General features: G+C 65.0%; 1 protein-coding gene across 1 annotated transcript in view; it reads right to left on the bottom strand.

The window, feature by feature from the left end:
- The window catches only part of LOC142862587 (uncharacterized), a 127218-nt gene that overhangs the window by 87999 nt on the left and 21698 nt on the right, over nucleotides 1-17521 (bottom strand). The gene's annotated exons all lie outside the window — the stretch shown is intronic.

Raw genomic sequence — 17521 nt, 5'->3', positions numbered from 1 at the left:
CGGCATTTTACCTCCCGCGTGCTCTCCTGCAACTAACAAAGGGCAGAAAAAAACGGTGCCGGTCTCCTGCGGCATCACCGAAGTCAGGAATCTGAAGGATTTATAATGACCGCAGGCGTGAAGACCTTTTTCGTACCTCTTGCTAAGGCCGGGGCGAGCGGGCGTGACGGCTCCCCGTCTGCCCGGTGGGTTAGAACAGGGCCCCAAAGACAAACAGGACATCGGCCGCTGAGGCCGCCTGCAGAACGGCGGTTCGGAAAACTTCTCCGGCCTGCTTTCGGGACACACAGGGGACAGGGTTTCGGTTCTTACGGCGCTCTTCTGCACGCCAAACTGAAATAATGAGAGGGCCGAGAAGAAAGGCCGCCGCTGTATGAACGAAGCTCTGCGGTGAGGAAACGCAGCCGGGCACCAGGGAGCCAGGAAGCAAACAAACAGGAGCGGCAGGGCTCCGGGAGCGAGTCTGGGGTGAGGAGCCTCTCCCCGGGCTGTGAGCCGGAGACGCACCTTTAACTGGGCCCCGTTTCCCGTTTCCCAGACTCGGTTTGTGTTTATAAAGGCGCTAAAATTCGTGACAGTTCCCAAACTGATTCAACAAAGAGAAGTCGGTGCAGGGCTGCCAGGGGAGGGGACCGGCCACCGTGAAAGACAGACAGAAACCTCCTGGCGCTGTGTCAGCGAGATCCGAAGCTGCCGGTGGCCTGGTCCGGACCCTCGGGGACATCCTGGCGAACGCCTGGCTTGAAGGGGCGGGGCCGTGGAGACAACTGCCCCAGCTGAACGTGGGCCCGGGGGTCGCCGCCTCCAGCCCGTCCTGCTCCGGCCCCAACCCCGGCCTGGGCTCTGCTGGCTGGCGTTCTGGACATTTCTGTCCCTGAGGTCCGGGTGGGCCTGGCTTGGGGCAGGGCTGGTGCAGGAGGCGGCCGGGCCTCCACCCGGAAGCGCCTGAGGTCGTTTCCCCCAGGGAGCGAGGAGGGTGGCAGGGGCCAGGGTCGGTGCCCCGGCAGCACGCCCGTCCGGAGGGAGCAGACGTGAGGCCAGTGTCCTGCCCACTCCCTGGGCCCGCGGGGCCCGCCCCCCAGCAGGCCTGAGGCTGACATGGGCCAGGCCGGCGAGGGCCTCTCCCGCCCTCCCGGAGGCCAGCCCGGCCGGTCACGGGCGACCCCGTGGGACAGGGGCCGGGAGGGGCGGCCGAGTCAGCTCCCCCCAGATCAGCCAGAGGGCTGGCCTGGCCGCCCAGAGGCCAAAAAACGCCCGGGCTCCAAACGGGCCTGCCGTGGGGTCTGGCCGCAGCCCAGCCAGGCGCGGGCACACCACCAGGCCCCGAGCAGAGCCGGAGTGGCTGGGGGCCGCGCCCCACCTGCCAGGAGAGTGTCGCTCTCCACCTGGGGCTATTCAAAGAGCCGGCTGCTATTTTCAAGCCCCGTCCTGTTTAGGAGGCCGGGGCGGTGCAGGGAGCTGTGCCGGCCAGTCAGGGCGCAGGCCACGGGCTGCCGGCCGGGGTCAGGCTGGCTGGGTGGTCCCTGGGCCAGGTTGCTGCTGCCAGGGGAACAGGGGACCCGCTCACCCCTCTGGGGACACGAGGAAGTGGCACACCTTCTTCATAAGCGGAGTGTATGTGCGCATGTATGTGTGTGTATATGTGGGCTGCGCATGATATGTGTGTATGTGGGTGCAGTGGATGTATGCATGAGGCGTGTGTGTATGTACATGGTATATGTGGGGGGTGCATCTGCCTGTGTATATATGTGCATAGCGTGGGTATGCACGTGGTGCATATATGTGGGTGTGCGTATACATGTGCTGTGTCTGCATGGATATGTGCACGTGTGTACGCGATGTGTATATGTACGTGGCGTGTGTATGTATGAGGCGTGTATATGTACGTGGCATGTATATGTATGAGGCGTGTATATGTAAATGCCATGTGTACGTGTGAGGCGTGTATATGTACATGGCATGTATATGTATGAGGCGTGTATATGTACATGCCGTGTGTATGTATGAGGTGTGTATATGTACGTGACGTGTGTATGAGGCATGTATATGTACGTGGCATGTGTATGTATGAGGCATGTATGTGTACATGGCATGTGTGTGCATGAGGCATGTATATGTACGCGGCATGTGTATATATGAGGCATGTATGTGTACATGGCATGTTTACGTATGAGGCGTGTATATGTACGTGGCGTGTGTACAGACGGGCTGTATGCATGTGGCGTGGGGGCAGTGTGAACCATGCCGGCAGCCCGGCCACTGACCCAGGGCGGAGCAGCCTGCAGCAGGGCCTCGGCACAGCCCGGGCCCCGCCCCCAGCACAGGAGGAGGGACAGCTGCAGAGGCCGCCTGCGACCAGGAGGCCGCCCTGGCCCCTCTGGGCGGGGGCCGAGCCGCCTGACCCTGAGGCCTGGTCGCGTCCGGGATTTTACGGTTGGGGGCCTGTTTTTCCCAGCCACGGGGGCGCAGCGACAGGCGGCCGAGGACACCGAGTGGCCACAAAGGCCCGGCTGTTCTCCGGTGTGCCTTGCTGGGCGGCGGTGGGGTGGCGAGGGGGAGCCGCAGGGGCGGGGGACGGTGTGGGGCGGTTTCCTGGGAGGGACGGGGAGGGAGTGGGGGAGAGACACAGAGACACAGTGGGAGAGAGAGACAAAAGAGGACGAGAAGCTGGAGCAGCACGAGGGACGGGCAGACGGGGCAGGGACGCGGAGACACACGCTGGAGCCTCCGTGTGCGTGAGGCTGGAGTTCAAGAGGGAGGGGAGAGGCGGTCTGACGACCAAAGTCATTGAAAAAGTTCTGGCACAGCTGCCCGGGCTGCTGGCCGCGGGCCCAGCTCCGAGCTGAACTTAAACAAACCCCTGTTGCAGCCATCTGCTTGATTTTAAAATAAATCAAACAGTCTGCCGGGCCGGGGGCGGTCGGGTTTCCATCTGCGCCGCCCGCTCGCCGGCCTGGAGCCTGCTGGCCTCTCCCAGCCAACGCTGCCGCAACCCGCGGCCGCGGCCCCCGGGAGCGGAGCCGGGACCCCCGCCCGCCTCCCTGGAACCCGGCGCTATTTTTACAGCCACCCACGGAATGGGGGGGCCCGGAGCGCTCTCGACATCCCAGGCGCAGGGTCACGCCGCGCGGCGGCCGGCACAGGGGCCGAGGCCAGGCTCTGGCACTCCCGCCCCGCCAGCCCCGGGAAAGGGTGAGGGGCTGAAGGTGAGGAGGGCCTGCCCCCCCCACACCAGGACGACGCTCTGACATCATGCCAGAACACACAGGCCACCGGGCCGCCGGCGGGGGAGGGGGCAGCCCAGGGCCCACCTGGAGCAGCTGAGGCAGCAGCAGGGAGGCCCCGGCCCCAGCCCTGGGCGCCCTGGGAAACGCTGCCCACGTGTCCCCAGGAAGCTCCCGTCACCCGTCACCTGCAGTGCCAAGAGGCCAAGGGACAATGCCCTCCCTGGCCGGGGCCAGAAGCAAAGAGCAACCCCGGCCTGGGGGTGCCTGGTGAACCCATCTTCAAAAGCAAGAGGACAGGCCAGGCATGGTGGCTCACGCCTGTAATCCCAGCACTCTGGGAGGCCAAGGCGGGCGGATTGCTCGAGGTCAGGAGTTCTAAACCAGCCTGAGTAAAAGCGAGACCCCGTCTCTACTATAAATAGAAAGAAATTAATTGCCTAACTAACATATAGAGAAAAAATGAGCCAGGCATAGTGGCGCATGCTTGTAGTCCCAGCTACTCAGGAGGCTGAGGCAGGAGGATCGCTTGAGCCCAGGAGTGTGAGGTTGCTGTGAGCTAGGCTGACGCCACGGCACTCACTCTAGCCTGGGCGACAAAGAGAGACTCTGTCTCAAAAAAATTATATAAATTAAAAAATAATAATAAAGCCAGAGGACAGGGGTCCCCCAGTCTTGGGGCCGCGGCTGGCGCGTGGGGGGCTGCTCCAAATGCGATTCTGGAAAATGCAAGAAGGAAAGAAATGACCACGGGATACAGGTCAGGCGTGCGGACGCCGAGGACGTCCACACGAAGCGCCAGTGGCTGGCGGCCACTGGAAACGCCACCAGCCATGTCCAGAGACGGCGCCAGGGTAGGAGCAGAAAGGACATCTGTGAGTCTGGGCAGCACAGGGAGTGCGCGCATGCCGTCAGGAGAGGGAAGGTTCCAGAAAGAGCGTGCACGGTGCTCCAAGGCAGCCAGACCGTGGGCCAAGGCTCCCTGATGGAGCGGCCCCCGCCACCCTATGGCGGGCGCGGCAGGGCTGCCCCCGGCCCCACACCTACCCCTAACCCCGGCTCCTTCCGGGGTCTCTCTGAGTCAAACCAACACTTCAAAATAGAACTCGCTTTTTTTTTTTTTTTTTTTGAGACAGAGTCTCACTTTGTTGCCCAGGCTAGAGTGAGTGCCGTGGCGTCAGCCTAGCTCACAGCAACCTCAATCTCCTGGGCTCAGCGATCCTCCTGCCTCAGCCTCCCGAGTAGCTGGGACTACAGGCATGCGCCACCATGCCCGGCTAATGTTTTGTATATATATATATTTTAGTTGGTCAATTAATTTCTTTCTATTTTTGGTAGAGACGGGGTCTCGCTCAGGCTGGTTTCGAACTCCTGACCTTGAGCGATCCGCCCGCCTCAGCCTCCCAAAGTGCTAGGATTACAGGCGTGAGCCACCGCGCCCGGCTTAGAACTCGCTTTTTAAAAAATCCAAACAGACCTTCAAAATACACGGGAAGGACGCTGGCCGTTCACTCGGTCACTTGGTTACAGAAACGCACAAAGGTGCCTGCCAGGCGCCTGGACCCGCGGAAGAAACCGGGATGAAGCGGGATTAAATGGTGCAGCCAAAGCCTCGGGTCGGGCCTGCCTGCCTCGAAGACCTGCCGTCAACCCCGTGCGCCCTCCTCCTCCCTGCCCCGCAAGCAAGCGTCAGGCTCCTCGCTTTCCACGGGCCACCTCGCTCATTCCCCAAAGCAGCCCAGAGAAAGGGGCGCCGAAAACCCATTTTACAGTTGGGCAAACTGAGGTTGGTGAGTCACCCAAAGCCAGCCAGCCAGCAAGAGGCAGGAGCGGGATCTGAGCAGCACGGGCCATGTCTTCCCAGACTACCGGGCCTCTCCAAGGACGGGCTTGCCAGAAACACCAGGGGCCGGGGCGGGGGTCGGGGGAGGTCCCCAGTGAGGCTGGAGGGGTTCGGCGCAAACCTGTGCCCCGCCACGAGGCGAGCTGAAGGTCTCCTGTTTATGATGGCTGCCTGGCAGATGACACGCCATGAGCTATTCGTCATCATGATCCGTGGAGGTGCTGTGTCACCTCCTCCGCCTGTCGGCTCCCGGCTGAGCCCCGGGGCTCTCGGGGACGTTTCTCAGGCACGGTCCCGGCCCCTCCCTCCAAGGGCCAACCTCACACGGTGGGCCCCGGCGTGTGCACAGGCCTCTGGGTGACCGAGGGCCCCCGGTGGGCAAGCTGATCCTGTTCTCCCACGGGGCGGGGGCGGGTCGCAGGCCGACCATAACCCCGTGACGACCGCCCCACTAGAACGTCCCTCTGGGGAGCAGGGGGAGTTCTTGCGCGTCCTTGTTCAAATCCCCAAGCGCCTAGAACAGTGCTGGGCACAGAGCAGGTGCCCAGCGAATGGTTTTTTGTTATTGTTATTGTTTTGCTATTTATTTTATTTTTTACGTTCTGTCCTTGTTTTATTTTTTTTATTTTATTTTAGCGTATCATGGGGGTTCAAGTATTAAGCTTACTTATATTGCCCATGCCCCCCTCCCCGCAAACATCTGTTGAGTGAATACAGGATGGCTGTGTGCCAGGCATGTCTCCAAGTGCCCATGCGGCCCTCACCGTAACCCTCTGAGACAGATGTCATCTGGCATCTCCATGGTACAGACGAGGAAACTGAGGCACAGAGCAGTCACATGCCCCGACCAAAGCCGCTGCGTTCTCTAAGCAGAGAAGCGGAGCTGTGAGCCCCAAGCGTCACTCGACTTCCGGCCATGGGCGCGGAGTCTGTGCCAGCCGCGGTGGGGGCCGGGGTGACTCTATCCGCTCATGGCTCTGCCCCCCACGGCTCTCTCCTCTCTGGGCACCGTCCCCAGCACCCGGCAGCCAGGACTGGGAGGGAGGGGAGGGTGACGCGGGAAGGGAAGGGGCTGGGCCTAGTCGCCCTCCCTCCTCCTCCTGCTGCTGCCTCACCCCTGCCCACCTGTCCTCGCCCAGCGCCCCTCGCCCACTGCCAGCCCCACCCAGGACGCCAGGCCACGAGCAGGGCGCCGGGACCCCCCGTGGCACCAGGTCTGCGAGGGGCCGGGCGCAGGCGGGCAGCGAAGGAGGCGCCACAGGGGCCGGGCGCCAGCACCGCACAGACAGCAGCGGGTCACTCTCCCACCGCTCCGAGAAGTCACACCCAGGTGCCAGCAGGGCCCCGCTCCCTCGGGGGTTTGGGACGACACGGGTGGCCCCAGCGGCGTCCCTGGCTCCGGTCTCCGCCCCGGGCTCCCGGCCTTCTCCCTGGCTCTGTGTCCCCAGACGTCCCCCTTCCTGTTTAAGGACACCGTCACTGCACTCAGGCCCCCAACCCTGACCCGGTGTGGCCTCGTCCCCCCTTGGTGACATGTGTGGAGACCCCCCCTCTTCCAAATGAGGTGACGCTCACAGGGGCTGGGAGATGGGGCTCTGGGGGCTCATCTCACCGCAGCGCAGCCGGCTCCCCGGCGTGGCCCCACTCCTGCCACGGGTGCTCCGTGCCCCGACCCCAGTCCCTGCACGGTGTCAGTCTGTCCCCCCGTCTCTGTGCACCCCAAACAGCCAGACCTGGTACGGGATGCCATGGACCTGGCGGGACAGGCCGGTGCCAGCTCCCAGCCTGGCAGCAGGCGCCCTCGACGGCCCTGCCTCGCTTAACCCCACCCCCCCGCCACCCTCACGGACCTCGGTCCCCGTGGGGAGGCCAAGGCCTCCGTTCCCACATGCCGGACCTCCACGGCTGCCAGCAGCCCGGCGACCTCCGCCCTCCGCCTGCGAGCTGAGCCGCCCCGGGGGCCCCGTGTCCCTGTCCCAGGCGGGGGCGGGTGCTTGGGCGCTCCCCGCTCCTGTGAGAGCTCAGCGCAGAGCCTGAGCCGGGAACTGAGCCCCCAGGCCACACGGCGCCCACAAGGGCCTTCCTGATGGGGACGGCCCAGGCTCTGGGCTCCCCGGGGCCGGGGCGTCGTCCTCACACACTTGGGGGTCGTGGGGGTCTGTGTGGCGGCCACAGCCCCAGGACCCGGCACCCCGTGGCCCAGGAAGCCCCTTCTGGAACGGCACCGTGCAGGAAGGGAACGGCGAGGTGCGCGCAGAGGCCCTTTGCACGGTCAGTCTCGATAGTGGGAAACGCTAAGCGGCTACGACGAGGTCTGGTTGAGCGAACCCAGACAACCCCCTGCGCACGCAGCGGGACAGCGTCACCTATCACCCGTGCGTGGGCAGACACCCCTCCTGGCCGTGCCTGCGGGGGACTCTGTATCAGTCAGCCCAGGCGCACGACAAAGTGGCCCGGGCTGGTGGCTCAAAGAACCGGAATCTGTTCTCCCTCCGCTCTGGGGGCCAAAAGTCCACGGCCGAAGCCTCGGCGGGGGCTGGTTCCTCCCCAGGACGGTCGTGGCTTGTGGACGGCCGTCTTCTCCCTGTGTCCCCGCGTGCCATTCCCTCTGTGTGGGCCTACGTCCCAGTCTCGCCTCTCGGGGGACCCGTCCTGTGGGGGCGGGGCCCACCCTGACGACCCCTTTTCTTTCTTTTTTTTTTTCAGACAGAGTCTGGCCCTGTTGCCCAGGCCAGAGTGAGTGTCGTGGCGTCAGCCTAGCTCACAGCAACCTCCAACTCCTGGGCTCAAGTGATCCTCCTGCCTCAGCCTCCCGAGTAGCTGGGACTACAGGCATGTGCCACCATGCCCGGCTGATGTTTTCTATATATTTTTTTAGTTGGCCAATTAATTTCTTTCTATTTTTAGTAGAGACGGGGTCTCACTCTTGCTCAGGCTGGTAACGAACTCCTGACCTCGAGCGATCCTCCCGCCTCGGGCTCCCAGACATCCAGGATGACAGGCGTGAGCCCCTGCGCCCGGCCCTAACGACCCCACTCTAACAGAACTGCCCCGCAGAGGCACTGTCTCCAAACGCGCCATGCAGCCACATCCGGCTCCACACACAGACCTGGGGGCGGCTCAGCCACGGCAGGGCCTCCCCAGCCGGATTCGGCTCGCTGGGCGGGCGGTGTGCTCACCCCCGTCCCCAGGACCCCACCCCGCCTCTGGGCTCCCCGGCTGGTGGGGACGGCCGGGGCCCAGTACGCAGCGGGTCGCCCCCGCCAAGCGCTGGCGGGCCCCTGGCCTGGATGGGCGGCTGCTTTACAGATGCCAGACCCAGACTCGCGGGGGGCTTGTCCAGCATGACGCAGCACTGAAGTGGCACGGCCAGGACCGGAACGCGGCGTCCGCGCCCCCCGACACGCAAACAGCGTGCTGGCAACACAGAGTCTCCAGCTGGGCGCGGTGGCTCACGCCTGTAATCCTGGCACTCTGGGAGGCCGAGGCGGGCAGATTGCTCGAGGTCAGGAGTTCAAAACCAGCCTAAGCAGGAGCAAGACCCCGTCTCTACTATGAATAGAAAGAAACTAATTGGTCAACTAATATATATAGAAAAAAAATTAGCCGGGCATGGTGGCGATGCCTGTAGTCCCAGCTACTTGGGAGGCAGAGGCAGGAGGATCGCTTGAGCCCAGGAGTTTGAGGTTGCTGTGAGCGAGGCTGACGCCACGGCACTCTAGCCCCAGCGACAGAGTGAGACGAAAGAAAAGAAAAGAAAAGAAAAGAAAAGAAAAGAAAAGAAAAGAAAAGAAAAGAAAAGAAAAGAAAAGAAAAGAAAAAGCCAGGGACAAAATCTGGGCTCCAAGGCACAGAAACCAGGCACCAGCTGGGCAGCGTGGCCCTGCAGCCAGGAATGGGGACACTGATGGTCTGTCTGGGCTCAAATCCCCGCGCTGCCCAGAGAAGACACCCTGAGCAGGTCCCTTGGCACCCCATGCCTCAGTTTCCTCATCTGTAAAATGGGACCATCGTGCCTATCTCACGGGGCTGTTGTCAGAGTTAACGGAGCCCACGTGTACGTGTGCGCAGCTCCGCAGGCCCGGGGCACGTCGTCTAGAAAGAAAAATTTTTCCTCGGGGCCTCGGTGAAAATAGAATAAAAACTTCAAAAACAAAACGCTCCTTTCTGATTGAATGCAAAACTTGTCATGTTCTTATCGTTATCTGTGCGGGAGTTACATGCAACTTGAAAAACAGTTCACGAGGCTCAAGGTGGGGCGACGTGCGAGCTACATGTGCTTCGCGCGGCCACGGGCTCAAAGCCAGCCTGAGTTAAATACGACTCACGGGGCGGTGACCGTGCCAGGGTAGCAGCAGCAGCAGCAGCAGACGGCAACCCAGGCTGAGCTAAGAGTGGATTTTATGTTTTTAAAGGTTGTTTAACAAGAAAACAACAACAAAACGAGGAGGAAGACGGAAGAGAGACCCAGAGGCAAAGTGGCCCACGAAGCCCTTGCCCCGCCGCCCGGCCATTTCTAGACAGACTGTGCCGGCCCCTGGCTAGGGCACCGAAGTTCCCTGCCATCCTGGATGGGGGACCAGGGCACCCAGGAATCGGGGGGAGGCCGCGTGCAAGCAGCGGGCCACGCGGTGGGCCCCACGTGGTCAGGCACAGTGCCTGGTCCGGGTGACGCTGCCACAGCACCCCTTGGGCCGGGGCAGGCGCCCGGCGGGAACGCCGGCTGAGATGCCATGGGTGACGTGAGAAGACCACGCAGGCACCAGTGTGACAGCCACGGTGACCGCTCTAGTGACACCTTCTGCTGGCAGCCACGTGGCGTGGTCCCTCCCTCTCCACCCCAGGCTCAAGAACCCAGACCTGGAGGAAAGGCTGAGAGACCATGGGTCCACACACTAGGGAAACTGAGGCCGGGGAAAGCAGCACAAGTCAGCCAAATCAGCCGGTCAAGGACAAGCACGAAAACCGGATGTCCCTCTAACGCTGTTCCCTACCGTATGACAACTCAGGGCACCTGGCGCCCTCCCGAACTCCCTCTGTCCCCAGGGACCCTGGTTGGACACCCCTCCTGGGAGGCCGCCCAGGCATGGACTCATGGTGCCCTTGAGTGAGGCCCTGGGACAAGGACCCAGGGTTGCCAAGCCCGCCCCGGCCACCCCCCTGCAGTGTCACGTCTCTGCACAGCCTGGTCCCGACACTCGAGCATCCCAAGAGCCCATCGCAGTCCCTGCACCCGGCGTGGCCCGAGGTGACCCAGAGCGGACATTTGCATGCATAAACCACCGGCCCAGAGAGACCGACTGTCCGTGGCATGCGGCTGCCCCCATTCTACAGATGGCAAAGTGGAGGCTCAGAGAGGTGAGGGGCTCCCCGTGCAGGTGGGTGGCAGAGCCAGGATTCAACCCGGCACCGTACGCCCAGAGCCCGGGCTACGGGCGCAGGGAGCGGGAGCCTCCGAACGATCCCGTTACCCCCCTGCCGGGCACTCGGCAGAAGCATGCCGAGGGCTCTCGTGGCCGGGTGGGGGCCGGGCGCAGCCGGGCAGACCAGGAGTGCGGGGCCGGGCAGGGCACGAGTGCGTCCTGCCGCGGGGGTAGGGGGGCCGTCGCGCTCCCCACTCTGCCTCCCCGCACGTGAGAACGTGAGGCGGGAGGGAGAGCTCGGCGGGCGCACGCGGACACACACAGCCCCCGCCGCCAGCCCGTCCCCATCACTGAGAACCCGGCCGGGCCCTGCCAGGAGCCGGGCCAGCGGCGGGCCTGCAGAGTAAACATGTCACCGCGAGGCCAGCCTGCCGGGCCGCTGGAGCCAGGAGCCGCCGGAGGCTGTAAACAGTCTCTGCACTTGGCCGGGACTCGGGCCCACCTCCCTGGCTGGGAATTAGCACTCTGGCTGCCGCCGCAGAGACAGGGCAGGCGGGCGGGGAGGGCGCGGGGCTGGCGGGGGGCCAGGAGCTTCCCCGGGTCTCAGGGGGGCGCTGGGAGGTCCCCAGGGAACGGGCCTGGGGGAGGCGCCGGGCCAGGAGCGGAAGGGGCAGGGAGGCGCCACCCGGGCCACGGGAGGAAGACGCTGTGACAGCACCCAGGCCCCACCGGGGCTTCCACCTAGACGGGGGAGGCCGGTGTCCCAGGGTGGAGGTGCCCAGGGTGGAGGCGTCCCAGGGTGGAGGTGTCCCAGGGTGGAGGCGTCCCAGGGTGGAGGCGTCCCAGGGTGGAGGCGTCCCAGGGTGGAGGTGTCCCAGGGTGGAGGTGTCCCAGGGTGGCGGTGTCCCAGGGTGGAGGTGTCCCAGGGTGGAGGTGTCCCAGGGTGGAGGCGTCCCAGGGTGGAGGTGCCCAGGGTGGAGGTGCCCCAGGGTGGAGGCGTCCCAGGGTGGAGGCGTCCCAGGGTGGCGGCGTCCCAGGGTGGAGGTGTCCCAGGGTGGCGGTGTCCCAGGGTGGCGGTGTCCCAGGGTGGAGGTGTCCCAGGGTGGCGGTGTCCCAGGGTGGAGGTGTCCCAGGGTGGAGGTGTCCCAGGGTGGAGGTGTCCCAGGGTGGCGGTGTCCCAGGGTGGAGGTGTCCCAGGGTGGCGGTGTCCCAGGGTGGCGGTGTCCCAGGGTGGAGGTGTCCCAGGGTGGAGGTGTCCCAGGGTGGAGGCGTCCCAGGGTGGAGGCGTCCCAGGGTGGAGGCGTCCCAGGGTGGAGGTGCCCAGGGTGGAGGTGCCCCAGGGTGGAGGTGTCCCAGGGTGGAGGCGTCCCAGGGTGAGGTGTCCCAGGGTGGAGGTGTCCCAGGGTGGAGGCGTCCCAGGGTGGAGGCGTCCCAGGGTGGAGGCGTCCCAGGGTGGAGGTGCCCCAGGGTGGAGGTGCCCCAGGGTGGAGGTGTCCCAGGGTGGAGGTGCCCCAGGGTGGAGGTGTCCCAGGGTGAGGTGTCCCAGGGTGAGGCGTCCCAGGGTGGAGGTGCCCAGGGTGGAGGTGTCCCAGGGTGGAGGTGTCCCAGGGTGGAGGTGTCCCAGGGTGGAGGTGTCCCAGGGTGGAGGTGTCCCAGGGTGGAGGTGCCCCAGGGTGGAGGTGCCCCAGGGTGGAGGTGTCCCAGGGTGGAGGTGTCCCAGGGTGAGGTGTCCCAGGGTGAGGCGTCCCAGGGTGGAGGTGCCCAGGGTGGAGGTGCCCCAGGGTGGAGGTGTCCCAGGGTGGAGGTGTCCCAGGGTGGAGGTGTCCCAGGGTGGAGGTGCCCAGGGTGGAGGTGCCCCAGGGTGGAGGTGTCCCAGGGTGGAGGTGCCCCAGGGTGGAGGTGCCCAGGGTGGAGGTGCCCCAGGGTGGAGGTGTCCCAGGGTGGAGGTGTCCCAGGGTGGAGGTGTCCCAGGGTGGAGGTGTCCCAGGGTGGAGGTGTCCCAGGGTGAGGCGTCCCAGGGTGGAGGTGCCCAGGGTGGAGGTGCCCCAGGGTGGAGGTGTCCCAGGGTGGAGGTGTCCCAGGGTGGAGGTGTCCCAGGGTGGAGGTGTCCCAGGGTGGCGGTGTCCCAGGGTGGAGGTGTCCCAGGGTGGAGGTGTCCCAGGGTGGCGGTGTCCCAGGGTGGAGGTGTCCCAGGGTGGCGGTGTCCCAGGGTGGCGGTGTCCCAGGGTGGCGGTGTCCCAGGGTGGAGGTGTCCCAGGGTGGAGGTGTCCCAGGGTGGAGGTGTCCCAGGGTGGAGGTGTCCCAGGGTGGAGGTGTCCCAGGGTGGCGGTGTCCCAGGGTGGCGGTGTCCCAGGGTGGAGGTGCCCAGGGTGGAGGTGCCCAGGGTGGAGGTGCCCCAGGCCCTACCAAGGCCCCACTCAGCCACCCTGGAGAGCCTCTCACGCCGGCTCTCCTCTGCCCCGGCCAGTCCCTGCTCACTGCTTCAAGTCAGGCCCGAAACGGGACTGCTGCATGTCGGTTCCGGGCTCCAGAGCCGCGAGGCTCCCTGAAAGGCGAGCGTAGCCGCGCCACCCCCAGCTGGAGCACTCCAGCGGCCCCTGCCGTCCAACTCCAGCCTGGGCCACCACCGCCCGGCCCTCCCCAGACACGGGCCCCAGGGCCTTTGCACGTGCCGGCCCCCCACCTCGGCTGCTCTTCCCTCCCCTCTGAGGCCCAGCTCCCCTCGCCACGTCACGGAGACCGGACCCAGGATGGGCAGTCACTCCCTGCAGGGGACGCCTCCAGGGCCCCCCCTGTGACGCCAGAGGCTCATGCCCTCCTCGTGGCCCGCCACGGTTCCCACCTTCCACGCCCTCGGCCCGGCCGGCTGACGTGTGCCTGTGCGATGGTCACTAACGTCCGGCTCTCCCGCCAGACTGGACGCTCCTCAAGGGAGGGGCTGTTCATAGAAGCACGGTGGCTCACGCCTGTAATCCTAGCTCTCTGAGAGGCCGAGGCAGGAGGATGGCTCAAGGTCAGGAGTTCCAAACCAGCCTGAGCAAGAGCGAGACCCCGTCTCTACTATAAATAGAAAGAAACTAATTGGCCAACTAAAAATATGTAGAAAAAACAAGCCGGGCATGGTGGCGCATGCCTGTAGTCCCAGCTACCCGGGAGGCTGAGGCAGGAGGATCGCTTGAGTCCAGGAGTCTGAGGTTGCTGTGAGCTAGGCTGATGCCACGGCACTCACTCTAGCCTGGGCAACAAAGTGAGACCCTGTCTCAAAAAAAAAAGAAAAAAGAAACGTGGTGGCGCTCGCCCAGCGATTGCAGAGGGAGCGGAGCAGTGGGTGCATGAATGTCCCCATGAGTGAATGACCGGTGCCATCGGCCGCGTCCCCCGGGCTCAGCTCGAATGCCCCCCGGCCCGCGAGCTGTCACAGCCAGGCGCCCAGGACGCCTCCTCGGAGCCCCCACAGCCACACTCTCCACACCGCTGCCCGCAAGGGGACTCGGGCTGCCCGAGCGGGGGAGGCGGCAGGGCCTTCGAGGCTGCCCCCGTCCCCAGCACAGGACGGCAAGGTCCCCTGGAGCCAGGGAGGCGCTGCGGAGACGAGCGTGTTTGGGAGAAGCCAGAGGAGGAGCAGGAAACGCAAGCCGGGGAGACCAAGGCACCGGCACGTGACCTCAAGTCCTCCCTCTGCTGTGCAGCCCTGGGCCCGCGGCCTGGCCTCTCTGGGCTTCAGCCTCCTCCTCTGCAAAACAGAGAACACGACGGCAGCGTTCGCCTCTTCCAGGGCCGCGGGGAGGATCGGGCGGGCTACGACAGGCGTACGCGCCCAGCAAACCAGAGGTGTTGCGGGTCAGGCACGCCATCTTTCTGGAACATTCTGGGGGGCTCACGGGATTCCCGGGGCAGGGGCTTCAATCCAGAACTCTGGGCCTGCAGTCTGTCCCTGCGCCCTGGCCCAGCTGGAGGGCCCTGCACGGGACGCCGTGAGCACGCAATGCCCCGGCTGGCCGGTGTGGGGAGCAGGGACAGCCAGCCTGGCAGGGATTCGGGGCCACCGGGCCCCTCCAGGAGCTCAGCCTGCTGCTGGGGCGCCGAGTCCCCGAGGGGGAACAGATCCTGTCACCCTGAGCTCCTGGGGACAGGAGGACACAGCCCAGGAGGGCAGAAAGACCCGGTCAAATGCGTAACCATGGTGGCATGCCCGCCGGGATGGCTGACGCAGAAAGTCGGACGCCGGCAGGTGTCAGCGAGAACGTGGGGGGCCGGGACCCCCGACACGACGGTCTGGCGGCTCCTGAAAAGCTCAACGCGGAACCGCCCACGCGCTCCGGCCATTCCTCCCCCAGGAACTGAGCACTCAGAGGGGTCCGGAAACACGCGCCCGCACACGCGTGTCCGCACGGCACGGCCCACGGCAGCCGGAGGTGGCAGCGGCCCCAGCGCCACGGCTGTGCGTGGACGAGACGTGGCCCGTGCACACGGGGCCGTTGCTCGGCCATGAGAAGGAAGGAACGCCGCCGATTCGTGCCGCGACGGGGCAGTGGGGGACCCGGAACACGCCTCACCCTGCGGAGCGGAAGACGCAGGCGCGGCGGCGTGATCCGACTGCCGGAAAGGCCCGGAAGAGAAAGTCTATGGAGGCAGCGCCGAGCCCGGCTGCTGGAGGGGGGGGACCGCGCAACCGTGCCCGTTTCCTTTTAGGGTTAGAGTTTACGAGACTGATGGCGGTGGTGGCGCAACGCCGTGAACTGCGCACTCTACTTATTTATTTTTCTCACTCTGTTGCCCGGGCTAGAGTGCCGTGGCGTCAGCCCAGCTCACAGCAACCTCAGACTGGGCTCAAGCCATCCTCCTGCCTCAGCCTCCCGAGTAGCTGGGACTACAGGCATGCGCCACCATGCCCAGCTTGTTTTTTCTACGTATTTTTTTAGTTGGCCAATTAATTTCTATTTATAGTAGAGACGGGGTCTCGCTCTTGCTCAGGCTGGTTTGGAACTCCTGACCTTGAGCGATCCTCCCTCTCGGCCTCCCAGAGCGCCAAGATGACAGGTGTGAGCCACCGCGCCTGGCCTGCACTGCGCATGGGCGAGCCGTGCGGTCTGAGAGCTACTCCGCAGGGAGCTGCCATGGAAAGAGACTCCCGCGCCTTGGCCTCCGGTCCCTGGTCTGTGGGACGGGGTGGCCCCGGCCCACCCGCCACTCCTCCTCCTCACCTCCAAGTCCTGCGAGGTGACACCGGGCGCAGTGACCCGCCGCTGGCTTCCCGTGGGGGTGGGGTCGGCGGGAGCAGGCAGAGCGGGGTCCTCCTCACCTGTCGCCAGGCCCTCCCTGCGGGCCCCGGTGGCTGCTGCGTCCCACGTCACTGGTGGGGCGGCCCCCTCCTCCCCTCCCGCCCTCGGGCCTCCCTGAGCAGCCCGGTGCTGCCCACCACCCTGGCGCCCGCGCCCGCCCGCCTCTGGGCCAGCCCTGTGCTCCGCAGCCCGCACAGGGTGGCAGCTGGACGCCCACCTGCAGGGCCGCCGCGGGTGAGGGCCGGGGCGTGGGACGCGGCACCTGGCTGGCCCCCGATGGCACCGAGGACAGGGAGCGGTGGGCGCCCGGGGAGCGGCCCCTGAACCGGCATGGGTGCGGACGCAGCCGCCCCCGAAGGAGAGAACGGGGCGAAGCCGTGAGCGGCTGGGGAGAAATCCAGCTCCCCGACCACAGCAGGGCCAGCCGGGGCCGGCGCCATGTTCCCGGGAACACACAGGTGTCCTGGCCCAGGGGGACGGGAGGGGACCTATCACCAGGGCAGTGGCTGACCCCGGCCCCGCCCGGCCGGGTGGGCAGCTGCGGACTCTGCGGCGGCCCCGGGCAGGGCAGACACAGGGAGTGGGTGCGAGTCCTGCCGGGCCCGAGCGAATCTGCAGACGGCAGTCCAAGCTCGGCCCCAGGACCACAGGGGCCGCGTCGGAGGGCTCTCCTGGCACGGGTGGGTCTGTCCGGGGGCCCTGCGAGTGCTGGTGGGCCTCAGGGAGGAGGTGTGACCTGGGGACACCCCCAGTGACCCAAACACTCAGCAAGGGCTCAGGCCCCTTCCGCGGAAGGTGCCGGACTCCAGAAGGCACCGGGGACTGAGCGGAAGTCGGCCCAGGAGACCCTGCTCAGCGCAGAGCCGACGCCAGCCGAGGGCCACCGGGGCCTCACGGGGTCCCGACGGGGAGGTCACCCCCCACCGCCTCCCCCAACTTGGCTAAGGCCCTGCATCACCCACCGAGACTATTACTGACCTGAAATTTCCTCTTTCGACAACTCACTTAAAGAAAAAAACCTTCATCAGCCTGAGCAATAGCGAGACACCCACCCCCCGCCCGTCTCTACTAAAAATAGAAAAAAATTAGCCAGCCAACTAAAAATGAAACAAAAAATGAGCCGGGCGTGGTGGCGCATGCCTGTAGTCCCAGCTACTCGGGAGGCTGAGGCAGGAGGATCTCTTGAGCCCAGGAGTTGGAGGTTGCTGTGAGCTAGGCTGACGCCACGGCACTCTAGCCCAGGAAACAGAGTGAGACTCTGTCTCAAAAAAAAAAAAAAGAAACCCTTTAAACATTAAAAAAACAAAGGAGTGTCTGTTACCATCCAAGGATAACTGAAATGTATCTGGGATCTCATGTGGAAGCTCCCTCCTCTGCAACTCTGAAATCCAAAGGGCTGTGAGCACTAAAAACAATTTCCCGAGTTTGCGGCAAATCGCGTGGCTGTCACACCGCACACAGACAGACGCAACGCCCCTTTCGGTCCAGAGCTCACACCTATGTCACACACGGGAAAGTGGTACGTTTGACCCGACCGCGGGGTGAGGCCGGGGCCCCAGCCAGGGCGCTAAGACAACAGTCCGCGGCCCACGTCCGCTTGCTGAAGTCCAGAAATGCTGGGACCGGTGTCTAGTCCCAAGGGCTTCGGAGGAGGATCACGGATCCACACAAGGACAGGAAACCAAGGTTAATTCTCTCTGGACACTCGGCTGCCGGCGGCTCTGAGCCCGGCACACGGCCGGGCGGTCCCCGGAGTGGTCACGTTCCCGGGACAGAGGGCAGCAAAGGGCCGGGGGAGGCAGGCAGGGC

The sequence above is a fragment of the Microcebus murinus genome, chromosome 20, assembly GCF_040939455.1.
Source record: "Microcebus murinus isolate Inina chromosome 20, M.murinus_Inina_mat1.0, whole genome shotgun sequence".
Taxonomy (NCBI): domain Eukaryota; kingdom Metazoa; phylum Chordata; class Mammalia; order Primates; family Cheirogaleidae; genus Microcebus; species Microcebus murinus.
Note: the sequence above shows the minus strand (reverse complement) of the source record. Positions and strands in the feature narration are given on the sequence as shown.